Source organism: Pteronotus mesoamericanus, unplaced genomic scaffold, assembly GCF_021234165.1.
Source record: "Pteronotus mesoamericanus isolate MK-2021 breed Mesoamerican mustached bat unplaced genomic scaffold, CSHL_Meso_final scaffold_651, whole genome shotgun sequence".
Classification (NCBI taxonomy): Eukaryota; Metazoa; Chordata; class Mammalia; order Chiroptera; family Mormoopidae; genus Pteronotus; species Pteronotus mesoamericanus.
The window spans coordinates 44807147-44824478 of NW_026555325.1; the positions used below are offsets into that span (position 1 = coordinate 44807147).

The 17332-nt window shown below is 34.2% G+C and overlaps 1 protein-coding gene across 7 annotated transcripts in view; it reads right to left on the minus strand.

Moving 5' to 3' along the window:
• The window catches only part of CALCRL (calcitonin receptor like receptor), an 89985-nt gene that overhangs the window by 59905 nt on the left and 12748 nt on the right, over positions 1–17332 (minus strand). For 4 of the 7 annotated variants that reach the window (XM_054562614.1, XM_054562612.1, XM_054562618.1 and 1 more), the window contains exon 2: positions 10121–10188. The exons of 1 other annotated variant lie outside the window; for it this stretch is intronic. The gene's annotated coding sequence lies outside the window, so the exon portion shown is untranslated. Of the gene's footprint in view, positions 1–10120; positions 10189–14684; positions 14817–17332 lie in introns of all 7 variants that reach the window. 2 more of the 7 variants (XM_054562613.1, XM_054562616.1) reach the window with 2 other exon arrangements.

A 17332-nucleotide genomic window follows, 5' to 3' on the forward strand; every position in this document is an offset into this window, starting at 1 on the left:
TGAATGCAACAGCCACACATTATACATGCTCACTCAATGGTGTTTACCACCCCCACTGACTAGTACAGTGAAGTTGTCATTGTTCACACCTGCGCATTCTCATCCACTCTCCTGGCTGCCAGTTTAAATCGATGTTGCTCAAACCGTTTTCATTATATTAACAATTGCTGGACTTTTTCCAGACAGATCTCATATAGCATGATGTCTTTACCAAGTTTCACATACTTGCCTATAGCTGCAATACAGCTCTGGGCAGGACAAACAAAATCTACTAAAAGCACACATTGAAACTTGTTATGATTCTTGTCAAATACTTCCAGGAGGAAAGTAAATATTTAAGGGCTGCATACAACTTAATTGGGAGTCTAAACTTGACAGGAGATTGTTGGGGACTGTCCCGCCTGGTTTCAGGGACTGTAGCCTTGCCGAGAGGCGAAAGGGCCCCAAGGTTGGAACTGAGCAAGGAGGTCTTGGGAAACTAGGCCACTGAGGAGAAAAAACCTGTGCTCTTTAAAGGGGCATAGCTCCTACCTCCCTCACATCACCCTGCTTGGCCCAGGAGGATGGCAGGTTAGTCAATGACAGGCAAGGCCCCTCAATGGCAGGGGCAACCTAAGACAGGCACAGTCACATGCCAGCCATCAGAGAAGGGCTTGGAGGACACAGAGAAGAGGCAAAAGACTTGTGCCCCTCAGCTTTGTCAGGGCCGGAGTCCTCATTTTATCTGAAAGAAGTCTCTTTATCTCTTGGCTGCTCTGTTCCACCCGCCTGGCTCAGGCTTGAAACAATAGTAGAGACAGGTAGATCCTTAATCTGGATCAGGCGGTTCCCAGGGACAATTAGGCCTGGGAAAGGAATGCATTGAATCCTATGAAACTTACTTTGCTAAGAATGCCCTTGAGTTAATGAGTACTGATGTTTGGGGTCGAGTATAGAATGTGATCAGTTTCCCAGGTTTCCAGGCCAAATGAGTGTCACCCTGTCTACCAGACCTTGACCTGAGGGAAATCTCTCTGTTCCTTCAATCATAGCCTTTTAACATTGGCTGATGAGCTTTTTATGCATGCTGTATACCCCCGCACATATGTTTCTCAATAAAAGCCACTTCAAGAGAAGGGCTTGGGGCATTCTCCACTAGAGGGAATTGCCACTCCCTTTTCCTGGCAAACCAAGAAATGTCTGGAATGACTTATTTCCTTTATCTGCGGTGGCCTGTGGGGGCACTCTGCACAGGATGTAACCCCCCATCAGGAGATAATATGAATTTACCTTTCAGGAGTACATATGTTTGAGTGGTACCTTGAGTGAAAAGGAAAATAATTCTGAAATGTACATATAAGGCTATCAGACAGTAGAGGCGTGGGCTAAGGCTAGTGTTCAGAAAGAAGATGTAAGAAAGAAAATGACTAATAACTAGTCTTAGGTAATATATACATTCATACAGTAACAGTGCATGTTTAGGAGTTTATTTTTAAGTAGATCACATATCAGAATGCTCTGCATGCGTTTTGAGAAAGTTTTAAGTTAAGGGTTTCAAGGCTATGAGACTTTCCTCTGAATACCCTAAAGGTTATCTGTGAGTGCTTATTTACAGGAATGTACATGTTGCCTTTAGAACTACCTAAACCAGGAATAGATTAATCCTTAGGGCTACATAAATCATCAGCAAGACCTACCTCTACTCATTTTTTCCCATCTGAAAATAACTTTATGGGAAATATCACATACTTTCTTATTGCCAGATGACTCATGTGAAAGCATAAGCTACTTTAAGTCAGCTAGGTAATCGCACAGTTCACTTACTATTTTCATAAATTCAAAAACTTTGAAATCTACTCTTTGTTCTATACGATTTAAATACTTACCCTAATCTTATGTAAATAAACTCTTCCATACTTATTTTTGTGCCTGAAATCTAACTAGGTCCCAGAAGCCTCAGGATATCAAGTCATATTATCAGTACTCCACAGATTCCTGATTTTATCTGCATCTTAACACATGGGACCTCCAGCATCCTTTCAAGTCCCAATTTGCCCTTGAAATTCCTAAATGGATGCTTTATAAACCAGTCTCTTTTGTAGGACCAATACATAGCACTCTTTCTCTAACACTCTGACCTCTTTTGTCTATTCTCTCTGCTCTAAGAATCCCTGGAAAGGACTTCACTTTTTTCATTTCTCACTACTTCATCCTAAAAATTATACCCCAAAGACACTATTTCCTGATCCTTTCAAAGTCTTCAGCTCTTGGAGTGCTAGAGTACTACTGAAGGTGCGGTATTGGTAGAAAGAGGCCTTTAGCTTCCCCTCTGCTGTATTGTTTCCTGGGTCCCAAGACAGCACACTTCTTGTCCAGAGTTTACTAATTCTCTCACGAAAATAGCTTCTCCATTTTCGGCTCCCGAGATACTTCAGACCAGTTCAAAGGACCAGTAAAGCATAGGCACAATATCATCCTTTGAATTTACCACCATGATAGGTTCGATCCCACACACTAGAACAATTTCTTACTTCCTCTCAAGTACCAAAGTGCTTTTGCACACTATTTCAGGCATAAGAATGTGGGTGGAGGGTAGTGGGAAATGGGGAAAAAGAGTGCTGGTTGGATCTAGCATCCTACCCTGTTTCCAGTAACTAGTAAAAGGAGAGCAGAAATTGTCAGGAATTCATTGAGGTAGCATCCAGGAATCTATCGCTTCTAATCAGAACTACTTCTGGACCCAGAGTATTTCACTGCCCCCAATAGATACTGACTGTAGATATTTATCAGCAGTATTCTGAAGTTTAGAGGAAGCAAAACCATCACTGAAAGACCAAGGTTTGAGGAATATTTGCTTATTTTGAGCCCACCACCATGATAGATCCTAGAGAGAAGATACTGAAATAAATAATCCTCACTGTTCTTTTATATTCAGTTTGGTTTCCTTCTTTATATTAAGAGCATAACAAAAAAAGAGTGCTTCAGGGGAAAATGGACTATATTGAATAATACTATGCAACTTCTGCCTTGAAATTGCCCATTTTATGAGTAACATATAAGATTTGAGATCTTCCTGACTCAACACTATCTCTTTTTAGAATAACAAAACAGTATATAACATGGCTCTTGGAAGATTTATAGTGGGGTATTTCTTGGAGAAGTCACATATGCGTGACCAGTTGACAGTTTAGGACAATTGATCCTAGAAAACACTTTTAACTAGTATTTTCTCTTGAAACTAATTATACACAGAGGAAGTACCCACTTTTTTTGTTTGTTTGTTTGTTTGTTTTTTTGCAGGCAGGTAATTCTGGTTGAAACACAGACTGTTTGAAATTATTCAAAACAGTACATCAGGACCCCAGGCTTAGCTCGTGCCATGTATAGCAATTAAAGTTACAAGAACCTAATAATGGTTCATTTAAAAGAGTAATAATAGCTTTTATTTGACCAAAACCAATTGTCCTAATTTTTTATGTATTATTTTTTAAAAAATATTTGTCATACTACAAACAAAATCATCTTGGTAACAAAACCTTATAGACGATGGCACTCAGAACAAGAGAAGCGAAATGTCTTGACCACATTCATGCAACTGGTCAGAAGCAGAGGAGAGACTAGAAACATGTCCTCTAACTCAGATCCCCTTTGGCGACCCTATGCTGTTTCTGGGAACTTATCCTAGATATGTAAAACCCTGTAAAAGAGCATCCTCAGGATAAAGCACCAACACACAATTATATCCACAAAAGGTCAGATATTCTTTATCACAGAGATTTCGATTAAAAATTAGTACTTTTTAGAAAAAATATATTTACATATGGTTGAGGTGGGTTTAAAAATCAATGGCTAAAAATAATGACTAGAGAGTTGCACTTAATGAACAGAATATGTGCTTTGTCTTTTTTCTATTTCACCAATATTTGATCTTTGCTAAGGAGTCTGGCTTCATCTTGTATAACAGAATATATTTTTTTCTCAATCCTCTTTCAATATAAACACTTGTGTAGTCAGTTTCAGTCAGTGTCTTCAGGCCTTGTTGTTAAGTAGGTCCAACTTGCTACATAAAAAGAGAAAAATACAACAAAATGGCAATTGACAAACCTGAAATAGAGTGTTGCAAAGACTCTAAGCACATATGTTATTTGAGTAGCACCCTCCTCATGTCAGGATATGGAGAGAAGTTTCAGAGGTTACTTGGCAGGGCAATTTTTTTCAATGCAAATAATCACACTGCTGATTTGAACAGGGGGTGCACTAAAACTGTATGAGAGATATTGTCACAACCACTATCCTGAAATTTAAAATAATGTATCAGCATATTATGTGCTCTCAGAACTTGACAAATTCAATGGGCACTGGATTGGACATGAATCCAAAATGAGGTGATCTCTTGAAGTTTAGACTTAATAATACGTGACTATTTTTATGAGCATCATGAAAGAGATTTATTAAATCTGTCTAGTAAGTGTGAGAATATTAGAGAAAATATTAGAGAATATTTTATTAAGTTCCAAGTTCAACATAGAAGAAAATATCAAGAAGGATGTGGGGAAAATTAAATTTATGGAAAAAATAGACTTGCTTTTAGATAACTTCTAAGATGTATGTTTATGTGGTTTGTGGCCATTTATACAATAGTCAATCCAAGTATATTGAACAGAATAGGTACTAATTCCGGTGGTGACACCAGGTTATTATTTTGTTTCTTTTAACCATCTTTTTATTTGTCTGTTTCTCCAGTTTTCATTTCAAAAACTGTAGGGGTTGTATAAAAAAAATTGTAAGGGTCTTTCTAGTTCTACAAAGTTATAAAGTTAATATATTAGAAGCCCAAATATAGGGCTTTTTAAATCTTTGTGCCCAGAAATGGTACCAAAGAGTTCCAAGTTATAAAGTTGTAATAGAGAGAATTGAAATTAGAATTCACTTTAGACATTTAGAAAGGTCTTATAAGAGAGAAAAGTGGCTCTTCCCAATTTACTACTAAAATTTTTCAAGGACAAATTTGACCTTCAAGACAGTTTAAAGACAACAACAATAGAATGTAATAGAAGAATTGTTCTGGCTACAAATATATAATCTGTTCCAAAACTAGCCACTTCAAATTGTGAACCAAAAAATATAGTCTTATTTTTTTTAATTTAATATGTTTGTGAACAAGCATAATTCTTTCTCTTCATTCTTATTGCATGGAATTTTTTCTAAGAATATGTTTTAAGTTGAGGACATGTACTTCAAAGTACATGTATTTATATATATACATACAGGGTGGGGCAAAAGGAGGCATACGGTTGTTCATGTGGAAAGTAATACATAATAATACAAGAAAAAACTGTTTTGTGTACTCACAATTATAAACCTACTTTTGACCCACCTTGTATCTATGTTTTTATTCGTATATAATTTTCTACCAAATTTCATGTAGAATCTGAGATGTTATGAAACCAAACCATTCAATAATATTTTCCCCTGTGAAGAAAACAAAACCTACCTTAATAGGATATTGTAGAGAAATATTTTTATGATCTGGGTATAAAGACAAATTCTAAGGGCTGTTATGATCAGAAATCTTAATCTTATGATGGAAAACTTTATTCTAAAATATTTTGAGATTTGATTGTAGTGTATGTATTACTACATTTTCCAGCAATATGGCAGATTATGTGCCATGACCCTGTTTCCTGGACGCTTTATTGAATGTCCAAAAGTTATAGGAAAATTGAGAGTAAAGAGGGAATAATAAATTCTTTCAGGAAATAAGTAACTCAGATTAGCACACTTTATAAAATGGAATATCAAATGATTTGAAGATAAAGGTTATTATTTATACAGGAAATGTGAAAAACAAGTTTATATCTGAGATAATAAAAAATAATAAATTCAGCATGGCCATAATTTTTTCTTCATAGATTGGTACTTTCCTGCTTAAAGCTTAATTAACAATAGCCAAATTTGTTTAAAAAATATGAATATGCCCAGTGAGGTAATTCTTTACAATGAGAATCGATATTTAGTAGTTACTCAAATATCTCTCTTTTTATTTAAGGTGATCGTTAGTGTCATGTACACAAAAAAAATTTAGCAGAAATGTTGGATTTTCATCTGGAGGTTTGAGAATCATGTAAATGAGGCCACAGCAATATGAGTGGGTCCAAAGGCTTGCTTGAGTTAACTAATTACTGCCAGTTCTATTTGGAAGGCTTACTGAATCACAACTTTAATTTCCTTCAAATCCAGGGTCTGTTTATCATCTGCAGGAAAGCTTTAGATTCAGCATTTTTTTAAAACTACAAATATTAGTGTTGGGTTTTCCTCTGTTTTTATCTCTATTAGTCTGGGTGAGCAAAGAGCTTTCAGCTACAGCAGGAGCTGCCTGTAAAATACAGTAAATGACTGTGCTTCTCTCATCTGCCATGTACTTTCTTTCTTCTTGGGTCCTAGTCACTCCTCCGCTAATTTAGGTAGACATTTGCTCACTTTCACAAGAATCAATAGATGTAAATGTGTGTTCATTTTTTTAAATAACTAACAGACATGTAAGTAATACATCGTTAATTATATTAGCAGGATTCTGTACTACTGCTACAAGCCACGAGGTTGAAAGTCTTCCCATCTAGTCATTTATAATTATATTATGACTGATGGAGAACACAGGCAGGAAATTGGATAATCTCAGAAAGATATATATATATACAGATTAGGAAGGGCTGGTTGGAAGTTAAGAACAAGCAGATTGATAACTCCTGTAGGTATAACTGAATTGTGGCATAGCCTGATTGATAATTTCACTTGGTTGCACTCATGCTAGGCTCTTCATATTTTTGGAAGAGAGAACACTTTGTCAAAACTAATGTATTCCATAAAAAAAGAACTAATTTGCTTGCTTTGATAGCTTGCTTAATGAAGCCTGGGAGATAGGATGGAAGATAATAATAAAATATCTAAGTGAAACAAAGGGTTTTTTGTGAGAAGGGGCAGGGTTTTGTTTTGTTTTTTAATGGAGTTTTGCTACATAGAGGAAATCTACATCTAATTGACTATTTCATCTGGCAAGTAACAGACTCTGGTTGATTCTTAATCATAAGTACAGTTCTATCCCTCTGGACAAGCTTTTCAAATACGATTTAAAAAAAAACACATTCAAGATAAAATACTCAACTAATTGCTTATTTTCTGGGTCAGTGCATCTTGGCAAAAGACTATGTAGTTTTTGCACATCTAATAACAACCTCTTATGTTTTAGCAAATGTATAATGTTCTTCATTATCAAAAATAAAATTTCTTATCAGAAAATAAATGTAAGCTGTTAACTTGTTAATAGTCCTAAATCACATATATAAATCATTACACATATGACCTAGTTGCAAAAGACCTTTCTTAACATCCTGATAATTTATTGTCCTTAATAACAAAAGAGAAGCCCTTTCGATATCTTCCAACCCATTCATTACTTGCAAAGCCTCAGACTTATTTGCTTACAACAGCTGATTTCCACATGACACATTAGTATCTAGTTCCATTGCCTCATATCTGGTAGATATTTATAGATATAAAATAATTTTTAGTAAAAAGGGCACATTTTTATTAATAGATAAAAAACCTAAAAATGTATAAAGATACTTAATTGTCCACCAAATAATTTATAAATGCAATGCAATTGTCGTAATAGATAATTCCAGAGTTCAACTGAAAACAAATAAATGAACCTCAATTTGCAAACTAATTTTGTTAACAAAATTTAGTAAGTATAACAATTTATCTAAGTTTCAAATCAATGATATAAAAGATAAACAGTTTAATGAATATTGTCCATCAATTTTGGGAAAAATTTATATCTGAGATTCAATTTTAGCTGGATTAGATTTAAATGTAAAAATGGACATTAAATTATTAGAAAGTTACAGGTTAATATTTTAATATCTTGGAGTAAGAAAGAATTTTCAGTAGGATTATTAAACTTTAGTGATACCTTGAAATCCTTCTATTTTTCAAAATTCAAGCTAGGTAGAGATAGTCTCCTTATTTATTTTTTATTTCCCACCTCTTATTCATTTGTCAAGTTCTGGAGTCTACTGAATGATTATGTAAATAAAGCAGTGAAAAATATTCTAAGTTAGAAGAATTGAGGTATTATAAACTCCATTTGTTACAAAGAACTTTAGATGGCATTTTATTTCTAGCTCCTATCTTTAATTCAGAGTAGTTAAAATCAGAGGTTCAGAATCTCAGAGAGCTTGAATGGACCTGAGAAGTCTCACAGTATAACCTGCTCATTTTACAGATTGAGGAGGGAGGAGTTCAGGAGAATTTGTCGATTTCCTTCATACCTCACAGATGTGGTAGATGAACTAACAGGAGCTCCCTTACCTAAGTCTCATTTCTGTGCTCCTTTCATTAAGTTAAAATTAAATCATATATGAGTCAAACTAATATGATAGCAAGCTGCAATCCTGGTTCTCAGTTATATGTTTTAATCTCCCCAGAGATAAGTTTTCGACCTCTTTATGCTGGAATTTGTCATATACATATTTACCTTAAACATCTTTAACTTTACTTTTTAGAAATATCACTTTTTAAATTACAAAATGGGCAATTAACTTCACACACACTTACACACACACGCACGCACACACTGCTTACCAACACTCTGCAAGTCAGAGATCAATCTACTGACGAGAAAGTAGCTCAAATTTGGATCTTTTTTTTAAGCCACTTCTAATTCATTTCCTTCAAACTATTCAAATATGTTAGAATTTATAAGCTGGAAAGATACTTAGAAAAAATATTGTGTAACTCTTAATTTCCACATAGAGATGACTGGTACACAGGCCTAGTGAGTTATTTGCTATATGTCTTCATTAAGCAAAATTGAGGCCTTATAAAAGTTGATCTGGCACCACTTCACAGAAAAAAGTTCAGGAAGAGAAACCCAGCTGTCAGATATAAGTAGGTATTTAGAGCATTCAAATCTTGCTTAAAGGAACAGTGAGTCATATGAAGTGCAATGTGCAAAGGAAGCTGACACGTAAAAGGATAAAACAACAATGATGAGTTCCCAAAGACATGCTGCGGGACAAAGAATAATTATAGAGGGTCTATTTTGGAGTACAACAGAGTGACTTGAGAATTTAAAATCAGAAGAAGAAATTATGCCACTCAAGTTTGATTTAAAATAAAATAATGTAGTGCCATTAATTTTTTATTAATGCTATTATAGTTTATTACGATGAGACATGATTTAGTTGTTAAATACTTAAGAGTCTAACAATGACGTTGGACAGGAAAGCTACTTTAATTTTGCAGGAAACGGGGCTTGAGGTATAATAATTGCATAATTAATATCTTACCTGGCATAGAACTATAATGCCAAACATAAGTAAGACACCTCCAGCTGTAGCAGTAATCTTTTTGAATGCACCAATGTCTCTGAAGCTTATAATTAATGCCCAGGACTTAAACTGAAACTGCTTTGCCAATGAGTTCTAAAAATAGTACCTTGAATAACTTACATCTTTTAGAGAGCTCACCCCACACCCATTTTCCTGTCTCTTATTTATAAATGATATCCTCTAATGTTTCAATTATAAGAAAGGTTCATAACCATTTATAGAAATATAACAATGACTATGTGAATCAGAAAACAAACAATTCTTGAGGGGAAAGGAATTTAGTACAAATGAACCATATATCCTTATTATTTTATAACATTAAACAGTTTGTTTTCTCTCTCTCTCTCTCTCTAGTATCATATAGTTACAGTTATTAAATTAACCACAGGCATTATATATGTGTGTATATACATATATGTGTGTGTGTGATGTTTGTGGCTAATATTGCCAAATTACTATTACTAAATCTTATAGGCACAAGAATAGGAGGTTTAAATCCATACCCAAGGATCCCAGGGAAATGATTTTGTAAGTTTAACAGATGCTTTTAAGTCCATCTTTATCATTATTTTGTTAGACTGATTTTCAAAGTTTTCCTTTAGTCAGAAGTTATTTGAAGTTAAGTTATATATAATTCTGTGAAATCTTTCTCACTTTTTAAAAATGTGTTTGTATTATCCTCAACTTCAGTTGAATTCCAACATGTTACTTTTCAAGTCATGAGCACTCTATAGTAATATAAGCAATACCTGAAAGTGGGGCCATCCAAAGTTTTGACAGGTGGCAGCACAAGTGGTGGGTGTATCATCGTAGTGCCCTGGATGACAAGAGAACATTCCTGTGAATTTGGTTAAAATGTTATTAGTGAAGAGTGGAATTTTACAGAACTTAAATTCTTGTGGTTTTCTCTTTGTTAGAATTATAAAAAGATGTATTATAAATGTCGATTTTAAGGGAAGTTGGGAGGAGATGTAGCAAGCACAGTTAGGTTGTCACCATGCTAACCTGCAAGTAAACCAGCCCTGTGTCCTTGGAGCCTTATTTCTTAAGAATGATGATAGTAAGGGGCACGAAGATACAGGATGATCCCTGTCGTTCAAGATCTTAGTACTAGGAAGAGGAGGATGCTGTGAAATTTTCAGGGGAAATTTGCTGGAAGAAAGGGTAACTTGGTCAAGTGAGTCTAAGGAAGAAGTGATGGGGATGGCTCAAAGTGCAGAGAGAGGGTCAAGGGCATCAAAGAGGAATTAATGAGGGTGAAAGAGTGACGGAGACCTTGTCAAGGAGAGAATCGGGGGCTAGACCATGTCAGTCATGAGAGTTAACTTTCCTTAAATATAGAGCATTAGTGACAAGTGAGATTCATCTGCTGCTAAACAAAGACTTCACATATATAAATGTGTTTTATATGCATCTTTTCAGACTCAAACTAATGTTGAAATCAAGATATAGGTATAATCTAGTTTACCTTGCTTTGCATTTACATACTGTTTGGACTTGCAGAACTTCAAAAATGTCAAAATTGCTTTTGCAAATTATTTACCTTCATGAGCTTTATTGGGATTTCAGAAGTTTTATTGGCTAACCCTTATGAATTATCAGCTTGCTGCTAATTCTAATAATAATCCCTGTATTATTCTGAATTATTGACAAGAATTTCTATGAAGTCAATAAAGATCTTCAAGTGAAAATTCAAAAGCATTAAGAAAGCTTATGTTAAAATCAATCTCTGCAATGGGGGAAAAACTGAGACAACTTTAATAGAATAAACATGATTTATACATTTAAAAAATTAAAAAAATTAAAAAATAAACAATGAAAAAACAAATATATTGTGATAAAATATTTAACTATTTTATAAAATAACTAAATTTTAATAATTTTATGTATTTTAATAATTTATTATATATTATTATAAATTGCCTAGTTTATGTTACAATTAGGATCATGATCTGGTCATATGAAAGATATGTATATTTTTACATCAGTGAACACTGTACTATATTTAGAATATGGGTTTTCTACAAACTATTTTGAAAAAAAATAGAAGCTCTTGTCAGTCTCAGACTTTACTGGAATATATATGGCCTACAAAAGGTTCAAAGTTGAAATTTATTTTGACTATTTTCCCAACTTGCTGGAAAATGGCGCTGGAAATAGAAATGACATGGCATGTTATTTTTTTTTCTTTTCTGCATAGTTCTAGAGATTTAATTTGTCATCACAGCTGAAAATGCTATGAAAGAATCTTTCTGCCCTTTTGGTGATTTGGAATAACTAGAAGACAAATATGTCAATGGTTATTTCTGGCTATCAGAAAACTTGTTGATGAGTTAACTTTGGTTAGTACATGTATATTATATATTAGTAAAATAATATACATGTCATCATGGTCTTACTTCCATGTTCCTCTGAAAAATATCAGTGTCTATAATATCAAAAATATGTTAACACTCAAAAAGAGAAGATGAAGAAAAAACATAAATTCTTAGTGAGAATAATAGAGATACCTAAAACTAAAAAACAAACAAAATAAAACAAAAACACACACAAAAAAACCTGATTTTGTTTAAGTAGCACCATTGGCTGAAGAGATTACACAATAATCAAAATCAACTAAAACTTAAAAATAGAGAAAAGAAATACAGCAAATAAGAAAATAGATAAATATTGATCAAGTAGAAATCAGAACCCTGAAGAAATATATTGGTGAAATTTGGCTGATGGGTATAAGAGCATCAAATGGTTTCCAAAATGAGGGAGCGTACGAAAGGTACAAACTCTAATGCCTTCTATGATGTTTCCATGTATAAGAAATAATTTTTGCCACAGTAGAAAGACAATATCTCTTTTAAGAGATTTTTAAGCTAAATAAATTATTTTAAATATTCAAAAGATTATAAAGAACACACAATACATGCCATTACACATTTGTGCAAACTCATAGAATATATAACACCAAGAATGAGCACTAATATAAACTACAGATTTTGTGCAGTCATGATGTGTCAATATAGGTTCACTAATTGTAACCATTGTACCACTTCAACAGAGGATGTTGATAATGAGGGAGGAGATGCATGAGTGGGGATAGGGGTATACGGGAAATCTTTGTTCTTTCTCTTCAGTTTTGCTGTGAACCTAAAAGCGGTTTAAAAAAATAGTCTATTAAAAAAAAGCACATGCATGTCTAAATGGAACTATCCACCTTCTTCCCCTTTATTTTTGAAGGAGATTTTGATATGTATTTGATGAGATTTTTGAATATAGGGAAATGGAGTGTTAGGAATATGGCTCTTGGCATTATTAATCTGTGTTCGTGTTCATGATGAAAAGTGCTATTCAAACCTTCCCAGTTCTAAAAGCAATAAAACCTATTCTCTCCATTCCCTGGATGACCTAACCAAAAAGAGAGAGTTAGTCCTTCTCTCAAATAATTATAAGCAAAAAGTGGCTTAACTGTAATTCTACAAAATCAAGTTACTGCTATCCAATTAGAAACAAATGTTTCAGAGGGAAATTTTTATTCCTTCTACTTACCAATCTGCTGTAATTCATAATCAGAGCAATGCAAATTAAAACCACGAGATACTACATACAGCCACCAGAGTGGGAGAAATTTTATTAAAAAGTTTGACAGTAATGCAAAGTATCAGAAAAGACGTGGTACAAAGGAAACCTCCTACAGTGTTGGTAGGAGTATAAGTTGGTGTAAGCACTTTGAATTCCTCAGATTCTGAGGTCCCACTGGCAAATTCATCCCTTAGAGAAACTCAGACACATGTGCACCAAGACTATAAAAAAATGCTATAAAAAATGTTCATTGCCTCCTTGTTATAACAGCAAAATGGTGGGAGCAAGTCAAATGTCTCTCAGCGGGAGAAAGGATAAATACCTGTGGCACATTCATACTACGAAACTCTGCAACAATGAAAACAAAGAACCACAGCTATGCTCGTTAACAGGATAATCATTAATATACTCCAAAACATAGGGCTGAATGAAAGAAGCAAGCCTCTAAGGACTATATTCAGAATGATTTTACTTTCATAATGGTAAAAATAAAAACAGCAAAAGTAAATTGCTTAAAATTCATAATGTGTGGTAAAGCCATGTAATAATAAAGCAGGGAATGGTAAGTACGAGTTTAAGATAATTGTTTACTTCAGATGTATATGGGACAAACAGAAAGAACGTGATAGACAGCCTGGGTCTAGATACATGGGCATGTATTTATAGAAACTATATATTTATGCTATACTTAAACTATATGGATGAGATTTTAAAATTTTTTAAAGTTTTTTGTAGAACAGTATGAAGATTACAATTCCTTACTCTAGCACTATATATTGTTGTAGACTTATGCATCAAAATATAAAAATGCAGTGTATTTGGGGTAGGTCAGGGTGCACGGGGGGGTGGGATTGCTTGACACAGTACAATCCAGTTTGAATGTTTACTTTGTTTTTTTGAGACACTGTTTAGATCAGTCCTCACACAATACAAATCCTTAACATTTTACCAGTATGATTTAGGTGTGTGATATCTATTTGACTCTCGGTTACTTTCCAATTTATACAGAGAAAATTTTGGAACACCAGTGATGAACACCCAGGAAATGTGTGTGTGTATTCCAATGAAAGAGGAAAGAGCCAGAAAAGTTATATCTGTATTTTTCCTAAGTTCCTAAGACTTAAGTTAGGATAGTCAGATAGGGAAAACGTGCCTCCAAATCATAAAAGTAATAATTCTCAAAGCCAGAGTAGAGGGAAAAGTAACATATAAGAGGCCTGTCTGGAAAAATTCCATCCATTGCTAATACAGGGTCCAGCAGAAGTAACACCTGCTTGAATGTGGTTGGAAGGGTAATAATGTGGGTGTAATAATTTATCGTTTTAATTTGAGCATATCACCGAAAAAGTCGTGTGGTGTGCTTGAGTGTGATATTGTTATGTTACAGAATTACATGTTTATGAGTTTGTAATTAAAAAGGAAGTTATTTGTGCTGGACCCTGTGTAATGAGGATGGCTTGTACAACATCCACTTAACTGGCAGTCAAGAAGAGTGGACTGGAATAAGCATGCATGAAAAATGACAACTTCACTGTATTAGTCAGCGGGAGCGGTGGACACCATGGAGTGAGCACGTGTACTGTGTGGACATCTCATTGAAAATGACTGAGCAAGAAGAGCAATGAGTCTGCATCAGATTTGCATTAAGTTTAGACATTCCTCCACAGAAACTATTTGGGTGATTCAGAAGGCTGCAGCTATGGACAGCTGGTGATTGGGAGCTTCATCACAACAACGCACCTGCTCATGCATCACATTACGTACAGAGTTTTTTTGAGAAACAGCAAATCATCCAGGTGACTCAGCCTCCTTACAGCCCAGATTTGGTGCTCTGTGATTTCTGGCTTTCCCCAAAACTACAAGTGAAATCACCTTTGAAAGGAAAGAGATTTCAGACCATCAGTGAGATTCAGTAAAATACGATGGGGCAGCTGATGGCGATTGGGAGAACTGTGCCAAGTTCCAAGGTGTCTACTTTGAAGGGGATTGAGGCATCATTGTCCTATGTATAATGTTTTTTGTATCTTATATCTTCTTTAATACATGTCTCTATTTTTCATAGTACATGGTTGGATACCTTCTGGACAGACCTTGTATGTCCTGTTAGTTATGTGTAGCTCAGTATGAATTTGTTTTTTATTTCATTATTTAGACATATGTCTTGTTTATTCATTTTTATTTTGTTATTATAAATTTGAACCTAATCATGTTATTTTGTTTTATTCTCACAGCAACCAGAGTTCAGTAAAGAGAAAACTGTTTTCGGAGCACACAAGCATCATTTGAGCATCATCACCTCTATCTGTATGCTGAGCACACCCTGACTGATTACGTGGGTTTGAAATGAGCAAGAGGTTTGTGTTTTACCAAAGAGCTGTGCTACTTTAAATGTGGTATGATTAATGTAGGCCAATATTTGGGCTACTTTTGAGAAACTGTCCTAGACAGACCAAGACTTGCCAAGTACATCAAGACTCTATGAACTCTCCACATTAAAGTCAAATCATTAGCTTGACTAGTTGGGTCCAATGCTTAGACCCTGATGACCACCCAGGAGGTGGTGTTTGCTTCTCAAAACTTCTTCACAAACATTCCTCACCTCTTATCAGAAAGAATGACCCATAGGCTTAGCACTCAACCCCATTTCTCAACCAAAAAGGCAGATAAAGTTTTCCCATGCTAAATGTTAGCAGCTGGAAGGCATTTGCATACTAACAATTTGTCCATGGCAATGAAGCCAAAGTATCTCCTCTTCTTAATTGATGCAGTTCAGTCCTGTGTTTTTATTTCCTAACCTCTCTGGCAAATAAAATATGTCTTATTGGACTAATTATCTCTTCTGTAGCCTCTCCTTTTTTTAACTCTCTTTTGCTGTCTTTATTCTATTCTTCCCCCATTCCCCCTCCTTTATTTTTTCTGGTTTCTTTTTCTTTTAAATCCCATCCCTCATTTTGGTTTTACTCAGCCTTTTTCACTTGGTAAGTAATAATTACTAAGTTAACTACGTTCTTAAATCATATATCTTTATTCTCTAGGAGAAAAATTTTCTGAATTGTCTCTGTTTGCCATTTTCTTAATTGGTCCTTATCCCCTAATCTTGTTTCTTTTATTTCTAATTTCATCAGCTTCTGGGTGAATCTCCAAGCCCTTCACCTTCATGTTTTCCAAGACACTGACAGCAGACATGTAATAAAATGAGGTCTTCTATCTTTATTGCAAGGGAGCAATATTTAGGCTATGTAAAAGTTTTAAATTATATGTTTAAAAACATGCAATTGAAAGAGGCATTACATGGAAACATGGGGAGGACATCCAGTCCTTTAGAAACAAATGAGGTGAAGACATAGTAAGAGGAATTAGTAAAAATAGGACTAAATCAGGGAATTGTTAATAACATTTGTTTGCGGGCAACATCACGAATTACAAAATTGACTTATGATCATATTACATGCTGCACGTTAGCTGGTTCGGTTTCGATGAGCTATCAGTCCCCTGAAATAGAGGTAGTTAACACAGTCAAGGTGATCCAGAATATAGAAGAACTAAAGAACTGCTAGAACTACTAAAACAGATACGAATTTTATTCTACTTAATTTTATCTCCTTAAATCCACAATACACCGTAAAGTCAATTGTAGTAATTTATGAAACTTTTGACAGCAATTTATTTTTAATGCTTAATTTGGTATCAGCTAATTACTCAGACTTCAAAACAGCCTTTTTATCCTATGGGTAACATTCTATTAGAAAAGTCTCTTGAGAATGAATGTGTGGTGCCTCTGAAGAATCTAGATGAGAGTGAACAAGGATTTTAGCATTACTTTTTCCTGAACAGGACTACTAGGAATACCCACTTGTCATTACAGGGATTGAGCTTGAAAAAGTAGGAAGTGTTTCTTCTCTCTGAGAGAAGTTAATCATTTCTGTACTTCAATGTTAAGTGCAAAGGACTTGAATCGGAAATTCTGTCAAGGTTTTTTTAAATGTAAAGTTTAAGTGACTTTTCCACCATTTAATCAAGCTCATTTGATTAAAAATTGTCACTATTCTCTCTTTGAAAGTAGTGCTATTTTATCTTTATTATTATTATTTTTATCTATTTTAAGCTACTTGAGACAAAGAAAATACATTATAGAATATTGGGTTGCCATGTTATATATACATATATCAAAAATAAATTAAACAGAGTAAATCTTAAAACCAAATACAGTTTTTGTTAAGGCATTATTATCATTTATATTTTATAATAGTAACTTTATTATAAGTATACTATTCAATAATGATCACGTCAAATAAATGTAGAAAGTTCAAAAAGTTTTATAATTTACTTTTATATTTTGAGAATACTTCATTTAGGACAGACTGCTGTTTAATCTAAACTAGTTTATT